Source organism: Ochotona princeps, chromosome 1 (genome assembly GCF_030435755.1).
Source record: "Ochotona princeps isolate mOchPri1 chromosome 1, mOchPri1.hap1, whole genome shotgun sequence".
Taxonomy (NCBI): Eukaryota; Metazoa; Chordata; class Mammalia; order Lagomorpha; family Ochotonidae; genus Ochotona; species Ochotona princeps.
In genome coordinates, this window is record NC_080832.1 from 32,378,384 (window position 1) to 32,396,679 (window position 18,296).

The 18,296-nt window shown below is 39.4% G+C and overlaps 1 protein-coding gene across 2 annotated transcripts in view; it reads left to right on the forward strand.

Moving 5' to 3' along the window:
* Positions 1-18,296, forward strand: part of EPB41L2 (erythrocyte membrane protein band 4.1 like 2) — a 214,528-nt gene that overhangs the window by 57,278 nt on the left and 138,954 nt on the right. Inside the window, exon 1 of one of the 2 annotated variants that reach the window (XM_058674491.1) lies at positions 12,679-12,778. The exons of the other annotated variant lie outside the window; for it this stretch is intronic. The gene's annotated coding sequence lies outside the window, so the exon portion shown is untranslated. Of the gene's footprint in view, positions 1-12,678; positions 12,779-18,296 lie in introns of those variants that run through there. 2 annotated transcript variants of the gene reach the window in all.

Sequence of the window (18,296 nt, forward strand, 5' to 3'; positions counted from 1 at the left end):
AAAGGGAGAGACAGGTCTTCCATGTGCTTTTTCACACCCAGCTGACTGCCATGGTCAGGTTGAGACTGAGCCAGGACCAAGCCAGGAGCCAGGAACTTCCTCTTGGTGTCCAAAATGAGTCTGCAGGCCCAGGCCCCTCTGCTTTCTTTTGCTGCTTTCCCAGGGAGAATTAAGAGGGAGCGGATTACAAGTGCAGCGGCTGATGCTCCATATGGGGTGACAGTGCTGCAGGTGACAGCTTAACCTGATGCACCATAGTCATGCTTCTTCACTGTTGATGAGCATAACAGTTACCACTATCTTGGAGAGAAATTTAGCAGTATCAGATAACCCGACTGTATACCACATTAGCTAACCATTCTACCAGGCTTGTATTCTCAAGATTCCTGTGCCTGTGCATGAAGACAGTGAGGCAGTGATTGTTAAGACATTTAAAAATATGATATTGGGGCCCAGCATGATGGCATAGCAGCTAAAGTCCTCGCCCTGAACATGCTCGGATCCCATATGGGCACCGGTTCTAATCCTGGCGGCCCCACTTCCCATCCAGCTCCCTGCTTGTGGCCTGGGAAAGCAGTCGAGGACGGCCCAAAGCTTTGGGACCCTGCATCTACGTGGGAGACCTGGAAGAAGCTCCTGGTTCCTGGCTTCAGATTGGCACAGTTCCAGTCGTTGGGGCTGCTTGGGGAATGGATCATCGGATGGGAGATCTTCCTCTCTGTCTCTCCTCCTCTCAACATATCTGCCTTTCCAATAAAAATAAATACATTTAAAATAATTATGATGTTGGAAATAATGTAGCATTCAGTTAAGAAATGGAATACTGAATAGGGATTAAAAAGGATTTTTTAAAGGTTTTAGTTGAAAGAGAAAGAGAGGAGAGATAGGGGGAGGGAAAGAGATAGAGAGAGAAAGAATGAGTATTTGGTTTGCTGGTTCACTTCCCAAATGGCCGTAAGGCTGAAGGTGGGCCAGGCCAAAGCCCCGGGTCTCCCTTATGGGTGCAGGCACCCAAACACCTGGGTCATGCCCACTGCTCTCCCAGATGCAACAGCAGAGACCCAAGTCTTCAACTGGTGCCCATGTGGGATGCTTGCATCACAGGTGGAGGCTCAACGTGATGTGCCACACACACTGGCCCCAGTTGTGTTGGAAAGTACTTTACAAAACATATTCTTGTAGATTGTGATTTCTATTATCTTACAGGAAATTACTCTCTCAAATACTTAAGTAGACTTTTAAATTCTGATTCAAATTATGCTATAATTGTTGGACTTGAGCTTTTTCTTTTCTGGTTTCTGATACAGTTCATTTTATAATTTTTTTTCCTAAGACAGTTTCATGCCTAGTTATAATTTATTTATGCAACAGATTTATTTGGAAAATTTATGTGTGAGTAAATTTTTAGAGTACATACTACTTTCAATATAAGTATAATGTTCTTTAAGGTCTGTGATGGATCTTGTTAAGTAGATAACGGCTAATGAAAATAGCTTTTTTCAGGTGAAAATAGTGGTTCTTAAACCTTAGTATTCATAAGAATTCAGTGAATTTACGACAGATTCTCTGCTTCCTTCACATTTAGAATTGGGCTCTTCCTGTTTCCATTTCCAGGTTGTTTTTTATGGGCTGGAAAGTTTTCTCTTTTTCATTCTCCGCTGTGAACAGCCTGTTGGAGGGTATCATTCATTGTTAACTGCCTAACAGATATTTCTGGCAGGAATTTGGGTCTAGTTTCCTAGAAGGAAACACCTAAGCAAATATTAATATTGTAATAATTGTGAGTTGAAATCACTGGAGTATATATTTTTGAAGACTTATTTATTGGAAAGGCAGATATAAGAGAGGAGGAGATACATGGAGTGAGATCCTCTGTCCGGTGGTTCACTCCCTAAGTGGCACGGAGCTAAGCTGAACCAAAACCAGAAGCCAGGAGCCTCCTTCTGGTGTCCCATGTGGGTTGTAGGGTCCCAAGGCTATGCTCTATTGCTTTCCCTGGCCATAGGCAGGGAGTTAAATGCAACGTGGAGCAGCCAGGACGTGAATTGGCACCCATATCAGATCCTTGTATGTGCAAGATGAGGACTTTAGCCACTAGGCTACTGTGCTGGGTTCCAGCCCTAGAAGAACTTAATGGTCATAAGTTAGATGTGTGCTAAAATTTTTCAGTTACTCTCAAATAATTAATTTTGAGTGTTCTTTTTGCTTAGAAGGTTGTTTTAAAAACATTTGTAAGATTGCAATGCTGGATAAAAATGTAACAAAGTAAGTGAATGGAGGAAAGTCATGTCATATGTACCACTAAGCCAGATTGGAAGTTAGTGTTCTTCTTCTTGGAAAAGTTTTGTATCTATCCATTTGCAAACTGTTCAGCTTTTGGCAGCAACACAGAAAACTGTCCTTTTCACCCTTTGCAGCATGCAAATGTAGATGATTCGTAGCTGGAACCCATCTGCATGAAAGTGCTTGTTTTACTGAAGCCGATGCCCGGGGTTCTTCATTTAGATATGTAAAAGAGCTTTGGTGACTTTATCAGATGTATGAAATAAGCCACACAGATATATTAGAAGCAAGTGAGACACCTTCAACTTACTGTGTGTGAATACAGATGTAAACATTACTTCCTGAGTGATGTATCACTTTTCTTACTCTTCGTCCCGAAGTCATCGCTGGGTGCATTTTAATTTAACTGTACAATAAATATTATTTGAATGCAAGATAGAGAGGATGACAATTCATGTAAATTAGTGACTAATTCTGGCTTAATCTCTTCTGCTATTTAGAAACACCAAGTTTTATTTTAGGATGAATTTCTGATTGGAGAAGCTTGAAAATGTGTCAGTAGTGAAGAACTCTTCAGCTGATCATTTAGCTCAAGTGTGAAGCAGATCTTTCCCAGATTGAAGTTTTCGAACAGGGGCCACAAAATGGAAGTGTTTGAACAGTGAACTGAGTGCTCTTTTGGCAGACCTCTGGATAACCTTGGGATGTCGATGCTGTTTTGTTCGAACTTATTGAAAGTGAGCCTTGTGAAGATGTGGACAGTTAACTGGGGAAATATGTATTTTTGTTTTTTGGTGATGATCTTACTTGCTTATTATGCTATTACTGAATAGCACACAATTCTACAGCAAACACACCACACTATCTAATGTAAAGAATCTCTTCTTTCCACAGTTTCTCATGAGCAACATCAGTTGTTCATGATGTTTATGATATTAGGTATCCTTTGATGATTACTGATTAAGTGTTCAACAATGATTTGTAAGGTGTTAGATGTTTGTATATTTTATGGAGACTGAAAGTGTGATGCACTCATTTTTGTAAAGGCAAGCCGTGAATGAACATGTATCCATAATTAGAGCTTGTTCCATTTCACAGTTTATTAAACTTGGAAAAATTACCTAAAATAATTAGGGTGCCTTGTATGTGTAAATATAAGGACACCTCTCTTCACTTGTCACGTAAGCATTTTTCCTTTGATTTCTAATTTGAATTTCTTGGTTTCCTTTCAGATTTCTTCTTCATAAAATATGTAAGATTTATTTTGTTGCATAATTCAGTGTGTGCCTTGGAAAAGGAGTTCTAAGCTTGGACATATTTTGAATTGTTGCTTGTATTGCATTCTGACTGAAAGATTGTCTTGACTATCTCCCATTACAGTGTAGTGTGGGGTAGTTGACTTGCAGTTCTTTTGCTCATCAGGTTTCTGCTTGGGGGCTTTTGGCCAGTTGCTGATCTTACACCCTTTCTGAGGCGTTGCCTTTGCGCCATATTTGAAGTTGTTTGTAGCTGCAAGTCATTTTTGGAGATGGGAACTGTTCTCTGGGAAATGCTGGGTTGACTTTTGAAAAAAAATCTGTGAATTGTGAGATTTGGTTCACAGACTGGATTTTGGCATTTGTTTCGCCCAGGACAGGGTAGCATCCAGCTTCATTTTGTGAGTGACTGCATATGCCTTTTAACCATTTCGGCTTCTTTGTTGTTTTAATAAATGGCCAGTCTGTACAATTTTAAACCAAATGGATTACAAAGAAATTCCTAATTTCCAAAGGGTCCTGTTTAACTTTGCATTTGAAAGGCTATGTTGGCTTCATTTTTAGAAATTAAATATGTTACAGCTGTTGAGTAATTTACTACCTCCTGCCTCACTTCTCTTTAAATAACTAATGGGGAAAAAAATAATATTGGGTTGATTCTGTGCAACTGAATAAAAAAAGCTGAGAGGAGTTTCAGCCGGATCTTTGAAACTTGCCCAAATGTTTTTTTGTGGTACCTGAGACTGTAGAAACACCGCATGTCTAGATGGAAAATATGGGTGGAGAGTTGCCTGAGGTTGTTATTATGCTTATTTTCTTAAAAATTGCACCTACTTTACCTACTTGTTCGAAACATGGCACATTGAGAATAACGGGTAGCCAAGGACAATTGAGTAAGTGGTGGGAAATGGCTTCACTTGTAGCCTGTTGCATTCTTGACAATTTGAATAAAACAGAAACAGCTGTAATTCCAAAGGCACTATAAATTTCAAGTCTTGGTACAGCACACTTTATGAGCTGATTTAATAAAGTGCTTTGCCCATGTGTCTTTGGTGACTTGCTTTCAGTTTGCTTCACAAAAATGCAAAGTATTTGAGTCCCTTTCATATGGGTAAATGAAAAATGGTGTGCATTTGGCTCCGAAAAGTGAGTAGCCTTGAGAGATGGGCTTGCCTAGAAATTGACTACATTTTTGTGGGAGAACGGGTGAAAAGGGCAGTTTCCTGTGTTGCTGCCAAAAGGTCTGAACAATTTGTAGTAGCTTGTGGCTAGAAAACAACTTCTGTGAAGCAAAAACAGCAGCTCCAAAGTGCTCTCCGGTATGTGTGAGAAAAATGCTCCTTTTTCCTACTTGATTGTTAGGCTTTATGTGAAACTTATAAAGTGAATTTTTAATTTGGACAAAATTGTGGAGAAATATATTTGGAATTTGCAAAAGTGTGAAGTAATGTGATACCTAGTATAATGGTAGAGCTTGTATTTTACGTTTATAACAGCCATATGTTTTCTTGGGTGATCTATTTTCCTGCCTTAGAACTGAAGAAAGTATTAGCATCTAAAGCATGTATTTTGTAGAAACAATTTTTTTCCCTGCAGTTAAATGATCAGAAGTGTTTTTTCTCATTAGTTTACTTTGAGAATAGGACCTATTTTGTATAAGAAGCATTTTTTTTTAAATGTATGTGTAACTACTGGTAATTGCAATTTAATAGCATTAAAAGTGTGCCAGGTGCCATTGCTTTTTCTGGGCATCAAGCATTGTTTATATCATTTACTTCTCTGGACAAATAAACAGGTTAAAAGAAGGTAAGTGTCATGTAACATAATGATTGAGTCTGATTTTGTAGTCCCGCGTGGTCCTAGTAACATCAAAATATGCATGGTTCCAAATATTTTGTTGCATAAAAACTGTATTGATTAGATTTGTAGAATGGACTGTTACATAATAACCATTGGTGATATTTGGGTGATATTTGCTCTTTTGAGGGACATTTGCTGATTTTCGGAGACAGTTTTGATTGGCATGACTGCAAGAGTGGGCTGCTGGCAGCTAGTGCATATCAGGTAGGGAGGCTGCTATACGTCCTACGAAGTACAGGCAACTCCTCTTAACAAAATGTCAACTGTGCAGAAAAACCTTAAGCCAAGAAGGGCCTGAAGCAAATTGAATTTGTTAGAAACTGGACTTTTTGAGATTTTTTTTTTTTCACAACAGAATAGCTCACTGGTAACTAGGTGAGTTTGTCTCGTCTAGAAAAAGAAGAGGCGAGTGTTTGTGTGCTCATCTAGTACTAAGTTAAATGCCATGGGTTGATTTTATGCAGGATTCTTTTACCTGCATCCTAACTTTATCTCCTGTGTGCGACTTAGAGTTTATACTTAAACAACTGTATGCTATTTGGTTAGCTGTGATTAACTGACTGCTTAAGAGTGATACGTGAGTTCTGTTGGGGTGGGGTAGGACAAAAACTGAAAGATGTATCCACCACAGGTAAGTTTTACCTCTTGTAGCTTTGACTGGGATGCCTTTCAGAATTATAGTTAGTATCAGAGGACGTAGTTATGATCAATAAATGTTGCTTCTCATTTATGTGTAGAGTCAAGTGTTGATTAACTGTGATTAACTGTGTAAACTGACAACTGAAATGTGAGGATAAATGAAATGTTTCGAAATTGTAAAAAGAAAAACATTTTAGTTAAATATTTTATCAGCAACATTTGAATTAAATATTTTATCAGCTCTCTACTCTGGTAGACAGATGGACTGATTTTTGTATCTTATGACCTTACAAGTTCTTGGGCTTGACCCTTGTGATTTTGATTAAGTGCTCAAAGTTAAATGGAGCAATTTGTATTTCATACTTGTGCTTTTTGCAGGTACAGAATATATAGAAGCTGATAATGGCATGCATTAGGCTACAAGTATGAAGGTTTTTTTTAAGATTCATTTATTTTTATTGGAAAGTCAGATTTACAGAGAAAATGAAATACAGAAAGAGAAAGATCTTCTTTCCACTGGTTCACTCCCTAAGTACCTGCAGTGGCCACAGCTGAGTTGATCCAGAGTCAGCAGCCAGGAGCTTTTTCCTGGTCTCCCGTGTGAGTGCAGGGTTCCAAGCCTTGGGCCATCCTTGACTGCTTTCCCAGGCCACAGGCAGGGAGCTGGATGGGAAGTGGAATCGCCGGAACGGAACACAAACCAGCACCTGTGTGGGATTCTGGTGCTTGAAGGAAGAGAACCAATTGAGCCATTGCACCAGGCCCTTGAGTTACAAAAATGTTGATCAAAAGTTGTGAAGGCTTATGTTGCTTTCTGGACCGAACGTTGGACAAAATCTAGTTTTGCTTTTTCTGAGCCATAGGTTCAGGATTTGGCACTGAGAGCAGGATGCTACGTTCTTTGTCTTTTAACAGGGACTTTGGATAAAGGAAGCCGTGAGTTTTTTGAGTAGATGGTTGAGTGATTGGAGAAGAGGTTTGGGTTTGTCACCCTTCATTCCCAGTCTCTCAAATTTCACAGCTCACACTGTGGTTAGGCATGCCATCTCCATGTGTGCCCCTTCCTGGAGGACTAGTGCTGGCAAGGATTCTTTTTTCTACTCCATGGACCGAAGGAGGGTGCCCTCATTCCGCCAGAGAGCCCATGTGTTATAGTTGGAACTCCTTATTAGGTATTTTGCTCAGAAGTGGTGTTATACTTGGTGGTGGCTTTTCATGTGCATTATAGATAATCAGATCTCCTTCAGTAGGCTTATGGTGTTTAACACTGCCTTTAATGACTATTTGTGTGAGAGAAAAATAACAATAACTGACATTTATTGAGTGGTTAACTTTAAGCCTGACATTGTTATTCTGCCTGCCTTATTTTATCAGTATGGACTACCAAGTGTGTGATTTCCTTAGCTTCATTTTAAAGATGGAGGATTGAAGCTCATGTCCCCAGCCTCACTTTTGTCTTTTCCATCTCGTGTCTCACTGGACCAACTACTTCCCTTATCCCACAGTGAAGCCCTCACTCAGTCTTGTAGTGGAGAGTATGAGCCCTAGTAATCCTAAACCAATCTTTTGGAATATGAGTTATTTTGAGTCAGGAACTGCCTAGAGATACTTGTGCAAAATTAGTTCTCAGACTTGCCAAAGAATAAATACAAGTCTGGTCTTCCCAGAATGGTTCTGATGGTATTTGATGCTGTGTTCTCCCATCCAAGTACTAAACAGGCTCGACCCTGCTTAGCTTCCGGAATCGGACAAGATTGGGCGTGTTTCAGGGTGGTATGACCATGGACTGATGCTGTGTTCTATAAACGTTTAAAGCTGGGAAGTTGCAATTACAGGGCTTGCAAAGCAGAGCACAGTCAAGTATGATTGTGAGGTTTCTTACAACTGGGAGGAGACTGTGTTTTTTATGTGAATCAGCATTGGGTGGGCTCAGCGATTTGGGCGGCAAGCTGCATTCCATTACGGTTTAGAGCCATGCTGGTAATGACATCACTTCCATAGATGCCAAAGCATTCTCCTCTTTTTCCGATCTAGTCAGCCGTGCTTTTAAAGGAAATAGGAAAAGGAGAGGTGCTGAAATACTACAGTGAGATTTTATTGTGAAAATAAGTATCAGATCCAACTGTGTGTGTGTGTGTGTGTGTGTGTGTGTGTGTGTGTAGGCAGGAGATGACAATACAATGGTTTTTGGAAATCACAGCCTCAAAAATTCCAGTTTTAGGTTACTTGCGTTCAGTAACTCCCAAGAGATTTTTGTGAGGAGGGGAGGGAGGGGATTTCAGACTAGATGAGAAGTGTAGCAGTGAAAAAAGAAGGTGGGATTTTCTCTGCCCAGCTTTGCACGCAGGTGAAGACTGAGCTTACTGTGCTTCTAAAATCTGAGTGCCGGCACGTTCTGTAGAGAGTGAGGAGCACTGATTCCAAAAGGGAGGTAGAGACGGAGAAAGCGATATGGGTAACAGGTAATAGCTGAATAGGAATTGATGTTCTGGGGTTCTGTTGCATGGTGGGAAGACTGCAGATAATATACTACATGTTTCTTTATTGATAATAACCCAATGATAGGATTTTGGATGTTTTCGCAATAAAGAATTATTGAATGTTTAAAAGAGTAAATATGTTTACTCTGGAGATTATACAATGTGTAGATATAAAGAAACATCATATAGTACTCACTGAATACATGTGTACCTTGTAAATTTCTATGTCTGCTAAATCTTTTTAAAATGATTTATTGGGCCCGGCACGGTGGCCTAGAGACTAAAAGTCCTCGCCTTGAACATACCAGGATCCCATATGGGTGCTGGTTCTAATCCCGGCAGCTCCACTTCCCATCCAGCTCCCTGCCTGTGGCCTGGGAAAGCAGTCAAGGATGGCCCAAGGCTCGGAACCCTGCACTCACACGGGAGACCAGGAAGAAGTTCCTGGCTCCTGGCTAAAGATCGGCGCAGCACCAACTGTTGCAGTCACTTGGGGAATGAATCATTGGATGGAAGATCTTCCTCTCTGTCTTTTCTCCTCTCTGTATATCTGCCTTTGCAATAAAAATAAATATATTTTTTAAAAATGATGTGTTTATTTATTTGAAAGTTGAAGTGAGAGAGAGAGAGAGAAAGAGAAAGAGAAAGAGAAAGAAAAAGAGAAAGAAATCTTCCATTTGCTGGTTCATGCCACAAATATACAGGACTTAGCCAGGTGAGACAGACTACAGCCTGGAGCCCAGGTGCCAGGGATCCAAGCATTTGGGCCGTCTGCTGCTGCTTTGCCCAGGCTGTTAGCAGTGATCTGGAGCCAATACCCATATGGGATGCTGGTGTCTGAGGTGTGGCTTTACCTGCTATACCTGCTATGCCCCAGTGCAGCCCCATTAGTAGTTAAGGGAAAAAAACGTTGTTTTTTTTTTTAAATGTCAAATTTGGGTTCAAGAGATGAGGTCTTCTTATTTTAAAACTTTATTTATTTGAAAAATGTGTATATGTATCATACGACATCTTCCATCTGCTATTTCATTTCCCAGGTGACCACAACAATCCAGGTATGGGCTAGCCAAAGCTAGGAATCAGAATTTATCCAGGTTTTTCCCTCATGGTGGCATGGACTGAAGTACTGGAGTCATCTCCTGCTGTCTTCCTAGGCACATTAGCAGGAAGCTGGGTTAGAAATGGATCAGCTGGGGCACAGATTCTCCTACATGGGATTCTGGCCCTGTGATACAAATGCAAGCAGTTGCTTAATCTATTGTGTCATCCTAGTTCCAGGATCTTTTCAGGCAATTCATTTGTTTATTAAACTTAAGTAATAAAAGATTTATTTCTGTTTTCATGTAGAATCAGTATTTTTTCTTTGTACTCCATGTTTATGGTTTCTGTATACTTAGGTAAATGTGTATATAGAGTTTGCAAAAAGTGGATTATATTATACATTTGGTTTTAGTTTCCTTTTTACACAAAATTATTTTGTGTATAGTATGCCATACCAGTACAGGGCTTCCTAACAGTACATTTTAAAAGTAAGGTGTTAATGTACCCTCCTTTAATTTATGGATGGAGAAATTTTGTAATGTTAAATGACTTGTTCACAATTACCTTTGCTTTCGGAGCTTGAATTGGAGCTGATTTCACCTATTTTAGCGTACTTACCACCGCAGCAGTCTCGTTGTGTTAACTTTATTTGCTGAGGGGGATTTCTGTTGTCCTTTAGAGTCAGTTAAAGTTGCTCCTGCACAGGGTTAAATCCACGTAACTACAACTTTGACTATGAAAAAAATGTGAAAAAGTGAGGATATCTAAACACAGTTGTTTAGTTTAATTGAATTGGTTCACATAATTGAGAAGTGTTTGAAAAGCATCATGCTGTATTGAGATCGTTGCTATTTTTGGGTTATTTAATATGAATCTGAAAGTACTAGACATTAAAAACATGTTTTACATTTAGCATAGCATATTTGAAGTTGTTTTTTTTCCCTCCCATCTTTAAAGTAGTGTAGATGATTTTGGCAAAATAGTTATCATCTGATAAAGGGAGTTTCTTTTGCTCTGGAATAGATTTATTTTATTTTGCTGAATTCCTGTAGGAATTTTTAGCTATATAATTGCTTTGGCTATTATTCATGCATATTCTTTTTTATTCTGTTATTGTTTTGAAATGTGACTGTATTTGTTCATGTGAACTCTCCACGGGGCTGCCTGTGTTAGCAGGAGAGGCCATGAGCTCCTCAAGCAGCCAGGATGGTCATGTAGTGGCTTCATCCCTTCTCTCTGCCCACTCCCACTTTCTTCAGTTCCATAGTACCAGCAGAGTGCTTTGCGGATCGTCTGTTGTTGCTATCACTTGTTAAAAGTGTTCTAAGTGGGTCAGAGGCGAATTAGGAAACAGTGGTTTCTCCTGCCTGAGTTTCTAGTTGAGCTGGATCTGGTGATCTAAGGGCTGTCTGTAGAACAAGCATCCGTGGCATGATCTGCACACTTTTCATTTCGTTGACCAGGTAGGAGAATTCCTTTTTGAGACAGTCCATTTGACTTCAGATTCACATTCATGTTTGACCTCAGGCTAATGCTAGAAGAGACTACTTATGACAGCTAAGCTGACTTTGGTGAGATTGGGGGGCTGTCAGAAAAATAGGTGACAGAGGGGCCAGCCATTTAAGGCACTGGTCGCATACCTGCATCCCAGATTACACTGGAGCACCAGTTGGAGTGTAGCTTCCTGCTAATGTGCCTAGGAGAGCAACAGAAGATGACTGAAGTACTTGGCTCCTGCCACCCAGGATGGAGATGTGGACAGGATTCTACATTCCTGTTGTAGATCTGGGTCATCCTTGGCTGTTGGGGCCACTTGGAGGTGAACTAATGCAGTGGATGGAATTTTTTTTCTCTCTGTCTCTGCTTTTCAGTAAAAAGAATTTAAAAAGATTTATTTTAATTGAAAAGTAGAGTGTAAGATAGAGAATTTTCCATCTGTTGCTTTACTCCCCAGATGGCCACAACAGACAAAGCTGGAACCAGGAGCTTCTTCTAGGCTTTCATAATATAGGTTCAGGAACCCCAAACCCTGGGATATCCTCCACTGCTTTTCTAGGCCATTATCAAGGAGCTGGATTGCAAGTAGAGCAGCTAGGACTCAAACTGATGCCTGTGTAGAATGCTGGTACAGCAGCAGGAGGATTGGTTTGCTATGCCACCACGCCATCCCCAGAAGTAAATAGATCTTGATGCTTACAGTAGATGAAGGAGAGTAATTTTTGTTTTTCTTTTTGCAAAAAAAATCTACATACAAAGAAAATCTTGAGAATATTGCATTCTTCATTCTGAAGATCTTACTGACAGTTTGACATATTTCCTTTTGGTTTTGAAAGAATTAAAGCTAAGGTCAAAAGAATGGAGAAATTTATGTTGAAATGTTGCAAATCTAAGGAATAAGCAATAGAGAATGAAAAAGGGAATGATTTAGTTGTTGTCATATATTTGTAGGGAGGGAGAGAAAAAAGGAAAGGAAGAAAGAATTAAGAAATAGAAGAATAAGTGGCCAAATTAGTAGGGTGGGGACTAACTCAATGTTATTTGGCCCAGTTGATTATACTTTTGGCTCTTTCCCAGAGAGTTTCCTAATCATTCAAGTGGGTGGGGAAACTCTATCATGAATGACAACAGAAGTATTGGAGAAATATGGAAATCTTAGTGGCTAGATTAAGTAGGAAGAAACAGAATTGCAGCGAATTCTTTTTCCCACCCTTCATCAGCACTTACTATAGTGTTGTATGTGTTCTCTAGCATTGCACAAACCATTGATTCTGTGGAATATAAAAGATCACCCCTTTGAAGGACTGCTTTCCCCATCTTCCCCTGACCTCTCCCCCGACCCTACCTCTAACAGCTTACCACAGAGTCCTCCAATTACTTTTGGAAATATTTTCTTTTTCTCTTTTGCTCTGCAAAAGGGTGAAATAATTTGAGAATTAATATTATGATTGGAGAAATTACTTCTACTTCCTAAAGACGCTCATGCTTGTCTTTGGGTTCTAGTATCAATCACATTATATTCTGACGGGCTGGGCCACCTCTGACTCAATTAGCAGGACTAAATTGTGTCACATTGCGCCTTAAGAGGTTTATCCTAATCCACATGTCCTTGGATTCTGCAGTGCCAGTGCGCAAGCTGGTGGCAGTGATCCCAGACCTGGGCTGCAGGTGTGCGTTCTGGGAATATCTGAAGTTACTGAGTGACTGCATTACCTAGCAAATGTAAGTTGCTATTTTTCTTGGACTACTCAGTTTTGATGGAATGAGAGAAAATGGTATTTGTAATTCAGTGCCTTTTTTTTTTTTTTACAAGAGAATGATCTCCCAGGGTGCCATTATACTGCACATGTAACTCTGTTGGCCAGGGAGAAAGCAGTTATAGAACTGCATGGCGTGTGGTACACATTTGACTTTCTGGAGGTTGGATTGGCCAGGTTTCCTGGTAGAAAAGATTGTGTTTTGAGAGATATCGTAAAATATATGTGCAACCATAGCAAATTGTACATGAATTTCTTGTATCCTGGCTTGCTTATGGAAACTGTAACTGCTGCTTTCCTGGACATGTCATTTGGCACATGTCATTTTCCCAGTCTTTCTTTGTCCTTCTTATTGTGATTGCAGTACCAACTTGAGCAGTGAAAGGATGATTCTCCTTATTCTGGGCTGATAACTGTTGTGCAGGGATGGTAGATAATGGTAATGCCTGCCTATTGGAAAAAGAAGGTACCAACAGGAAATGTGTTTGGAAAATGGATTCCAGAGGGAAAAGCATGGGGAGGCAAATTCATGTAGAAACACGAGCTCAGTACATAGTTGATTTAACATGTTAATGCGAATGAGATATACCTGTAGATGTCCTTTGTCAGGTGCCTAGGTTTCTGCCTTGGGCACTCTAAAACACCTTTGACTCAGTTTAAAATTTCTTATATTCTCTCTCTGTAAGATAAAGAATTAAGTATTATTATTATTAGTTTTTTCATTTCTACCAAATCTAAAAGTAATGATTATAAAGTCCTAGCTGTTACTTTTGAACTTTTTTCAGAGCTACTTCCATATTCTTCATGCATTTTGTTTGTTTCATATCTTCTTTTTTTTTATTAATTATTTTGCATTATGTGACAGTTTCACAGGCTCTGGGAATCCCCCCACCCCTCCTCCTCCCCTCCCCCCTGGTGGATTCCTCTACCTTGATGCAGTATTACAGTTCAAATTCAATCAAGATTCTTTCCTTGCAAACGTATACCAAGCATAGAGTCCAGCTACTTATTGTCCAGATGGGTTGAACAGTTTCTTGGGGAGACCATTTCTGGTCCGAAGTTAGAGCTGGTAGAATATCATCCCAGTCAACTAAGAGTCCCAATATAACATCAACCGCAATTTGCAACATTATGAAATTGACATGGTTTTGAGTAACCAGTATGTTAAAAAAAAAAAAAAAAGCAAGTTCTTAACCACAACCTATGATTAGCTCATTGACATTTCAATTTTAGTTTATATACAGGACCGGCTGCTATATACCTTAAAATGGCTATAAGGTACTATTCAGCTGTCTCGTGTCCAAGACATTTGTCGACAATTAAGGTGCAGAACATTTTTTTTGGGGGGGTGCAGGAAAATCCTCAACACCATGGTGAGGAGTGACTAATCTTTGTGTCCCACCCAGCGAGGCATGAGCCAATCCACGCCAGCTCTTTCCTGTTAGATTCCAAGCTCTACTTTTTGTTGTTTGTCTATTTATTTTAGTTTTTTTTTAGTTTGTATGGTTGTTTGTTTGCTATGAGGGGTTTTCGGAGCGATCCCGATGGTCATCGCGAGGGAGGGTGGGAGTCCAGAGGTGGAGCCAGGCTCGGACCAGAGAAAGCTCTCCTCCCTGGTCCCGAAGGATGTTTATTTTCTTGTTTCTGCGGACCGCTCAGGGCTTCTGGTTGTCTTTCCGATGACGTTGGTTTCTGCACGGTAGTGTTTGGACTTCTTCCATCCCCTGGGGAAGCTCCGGTTGGGGGTGGGTGACCTTAGAGTACTAGGCCTCCGAGGGCATCCAATTCCCTGTGGCCTCCTTGTTTCATATCTTCTTAAAGATAGCTGCCTGCTAGGTTAGTCTTCACCATGGGAAACAGTCATGCAAGGGGATGATAGCAAATCTCACACTCACATTTTTTAATAAGAATCTTACAGGTAATATGAAATTTCTTGTTATAAATGTACCAAAATAATTGCTTCATTAGAGTACTATTTAATGTTGTAAAAACTTTACTGCATAGTTAAGATGATTATCTTGGATAAAAGCTAAGAGATTATTATGCCCATAATTTTTTAGAACACAGGTACATGAGATTTCTGTTCTTACCATCTTCTACCCAATAGGTACTAACTATAACTATGCAAAAGTGTGTGGTGGTTGCTTATGGTGGATTCTCAGATGAGTATGATAGATTTGTATATTAGAGTAGGTGGGAGGAGTGTCTAGGGTCTATTGTGTAAAACAATGCTGAGCTTTGAAACGGAGTTAGGGAGAGCTGTGGGATCCAGTGGAGGGAAGGATGGCATGGAGCAGTGGGTGGTAGAAAAGGCAAGGTCATGGCCTGGTAGTGCGCTTCACGTGATGGTGCTGCAGAGATGGACATTCTAGTCTAGATGATTTAGGATTAGGACTGGAGGCTTGAATGACTCTAAGTTGAATGACTCAATTTAGATGTGTCCCTGGTCAATGATAATATTTATTCCAGTTGTAACGAAGCAGGGAGGTATAAACAAAGGGTAAGTCAGAGTTGTAGGACCCTGTATTTTAGTAGGAAGAACTAAGATTTGCTTCACCAGTTAACATTGTTGGGATTTGCCAAACAGTGTGATGATGCGATTGTAGTTGGAAAATAGGAAGATGAATTGGATTATAGTCTTCTAGGTAGGTTCAACGTGGGGCTGATATGTTAAATGAAAATAGAAGAAAAATTTAGCTGTTGGTATCTTTTTTATTGATTTTATCTACTGTAGTCGAAATCTGTTGTTTATAGCTATGACTGCAGTTTTCTTTTTTTTTTACAATACAAAAGTCATCAACTTTTTTTTTAATATCCGTGGAAGATAACTAGGCTCAAAAACTTCAGATTAAAATGTGAGAAGTAATGAGTCAACTCAAGATCTTACTGATGGTTTTTCTCCAGTTAATATATATATATATATATTTTGTTTTGTAAGTAACCTTGCACTTGACATTCTTTCTACTTGTTTAAATTTCCTTTTTAAAAAACTGTTTTATTTATTTGAAAGAGTTACAGAGTGAGAGATTTTCCATTTACTGGTTCACTCCTTAAATGAAGCTGGGCTGCTGTTGAAGTCAGGAGCCAGGAGATTCTTCTGTGTCTCCCAAGTGGGTGCAGGGGCCTAGGCACTTAGACCATCACTGCTTTTGCAGACACATTAGCAGGAAACTACATCGGAAGTAGAGCAGCTGGGACTCAAACCAGTACCCATAGGCCATAGTGCTGGCCCCTAGCTTAGTATCGCTTTGAAAATGATAGTTTAATAAAAGGCAATTTGTGATTTACCCTCCACTCCAATTCATTATACTCCTACTTCTATCTTTGCCTGTTCTTAGGAAAGTTCTTGTATTACTGTTTGGAAAATATTTTGCTCTTAATCTATGTGACCATCGTTTGGTGTTGACAATATTAAAAATCAAAGGAAAAGTATTCTTCAAAGGAAGTCAAATTTTCATTGTTTCTGAGAGGTTGGGATTGAAACTCATAGCTGCCTGTGCTGAGTTCTTTTATGTCTGCTAGCCTCAGTACATTTCTCATGGAGTATTCATGAGAAATAAGGTGAAAAGTTTCATGTAGGTTGCTTATAATTAGCATAATATATCATAACTTGTTTTAAGCCATTTTAAAAGTAACAGGCATTACAGACCTACAGTGCCTGTAAAATCTGAAAAGAACTGTTTCAGTTGAGATAAGCAGTGTTATTTTTTGAAATTTTAGTCATTTTCCTCTGAAGATTTTAATACTGTTTAAAAATTTTTTTTAACCTATTGACTTTTTAAAAAAATCTTTTCTTAAAAGTCCTTATACATTCTTTTAATTTTATGCTCTGTAGAGTCAAACTAGTGGCCTCAATAGTTATTTTCAAGTGTCACTCTACTTGCTAAGTTCTGTTTTGTGTTAATTTTTACTGCCTTTCCCCATAAATGCGGTAGTCCTGCAGTGTCCTAGTGAAAACATTGTTCTCTTTGTTGAGGCTAAAGAAATGCCTTTGTCATAGTTTGGAGACATTCTGCAGATGCCATTTTAAGTTCTGAAAAATGTGTGCCTGTCCTCTTTATTCTGTGCTAAACTGTGCATGTGTTGTGTTTGGTATTTTCAAGAAGTTATAGAGAAAACTTGACAGTAATACTTGTCATAAGACCAAACAAAGAAAGGCTCTTTCCTGATTTGCATTCCCTGATCTCTTTATAGCTCTGTGTGGTCTGAAAGTAGATCCCTCCTGCAACTTAGATGTGACCTCAGATGGACTGTGGGGGGAAACTGTGACTGACTTCATAGGAAGCTTTTTAAACAACTTCTGAGCAGCAACTCTAAGCCTCTTGTTGATGTGTGTTGCTTTTAAAGGGCCTTTTAATTTACATGTTCTTAATAGCATTTTAAGTGGCAAGTATATATGTTCTAATTTACTAAGAGGCTTTAATCTTTTCACTTAAGAAGCAGGGGGCAAAAGTCTTTTGGGAAATTGCCCTGTTGAAATCCAGGAAATTCCATTCATTCCTCTAAATCCAGTCAAAAATCTAACTTTTGAGAAAAAAGAAAGGCCTCTGATGTAACCCTGTGTGGAAGCACGTGCCTGTTTCTGAGATCCAGTGAGGAGGGATACTGTGAAAGTCCCTCTGTGCCACAGGGCACAGTATCAGGTCATTATAACTTTGCTGGGACTTAGTCATCCCATGTTGTACTGCCTTTAAAATTGCTAATAAAAGGAAAAAAAAACCATGTTTTTAAAAAGTGGTCTTTAATTTTTTATTAATTATAGGAACAATACCTGTTCCAAGAAGAAATTTGTTAACACAAGAAAAATAAAAATGAAGCAAGAGATTACCCTGCATTTCAGAAATAAACAGTTTCCAATTTTTAAATAGAATTTTTTGTTTACTTAAGAAACAGAAGCAGAGAAATGGCAGGGTGGGGCTTAGGGGGGGAGCCCACACGAGAGGGCTCCCATCTGTTCACATGTCTTCACTGCTCAGGTTAGAGAGTTGGGAACACAGACTAGGTCTCCTGCGTGAGTGGCAGAATCCAGTTCCTGGAATCAATCCTCACTGCTGCCTCCCAGTGTCTGCATTAGTAAGAAGCGCAATCAGGAACCAGAGGTGGGAGTTGAACCCAAGTACTGTGATGTGACACGTGGGTTTTGCGACTGCAGTATAAATACCTGCTCCGTTTGACCTGGACTATTTGCTTAAATCAGACAATGCTTTTCTGTAAGTTCTTAATGTTGTAGCGCTTAATTTTAGGAATGTTATTCTGCAGGAGATTCATTCATTAGGAGTCAGTCAAAAAGTCACAGTTAGTAGTTGGTGTGTATATTTATTGCCTGTAAGTATGGATCAGAAAAGGAATAGGTTTTTCATTTTGGCTATTTTCCAGGATCATGAAAATCTGTCTGACAAGTCTATATTGTAATGTTAATTAGCTCTTGAAACAAAGATCTGATAACAACCCTAACTTTTCTTGAAAGCTGAGTCTCTTGTCTT